Source organism: Pteropus vampyrus, unplaced genomic scaffold, assembly GCF_000151845.1.
Source record: "Pteropus vampyrus isolate Shadow unplaced genomic scaffold, Pvam_2.0 Scaffold799, whole genome shotgun sequence".
NCBI lineage: Eukaryota > Metazoa > Chordata > Mammalia > Chiroptera > Pteropodidae > Pteropus > Pteropus vampyrus.
Window position 1 is genome coordinate 29,741 of NW_011889580.1, and position 340 is coordinate 30,080.

The following is a 340-nucleotide window of genomic DNA, read 5'->3' on the forward strand; positions in this document are numbered from 1 at the left end:
CTTTGTCTCCTGGGAGTAGGTGAGGCCCCAGAAATATGGAGCTTCCTCGTACTGAGTTTCCTTACTGTGACGCCAACATTATTTTTAATCTGTCCTTAACCCCTGTCTCCTTTCACAGGGCCCACAGATGCTGGGGTCACCCAGACACCCAGGGATAAGGTGACGAAGATGGGACAAGAACTAACACTGAGCTGTAAACCGATTTCAAGCCATACCTACCTTTACTGCTACAGACAGACCTCGGCGCAGGGACCAGAGTCCCTGATTTACTTTCGTAATCAAGCTCCTATAGACGACAAAGGGGTGTCCAATGCCCGATTCTCAGCTGCGATGCCCAATG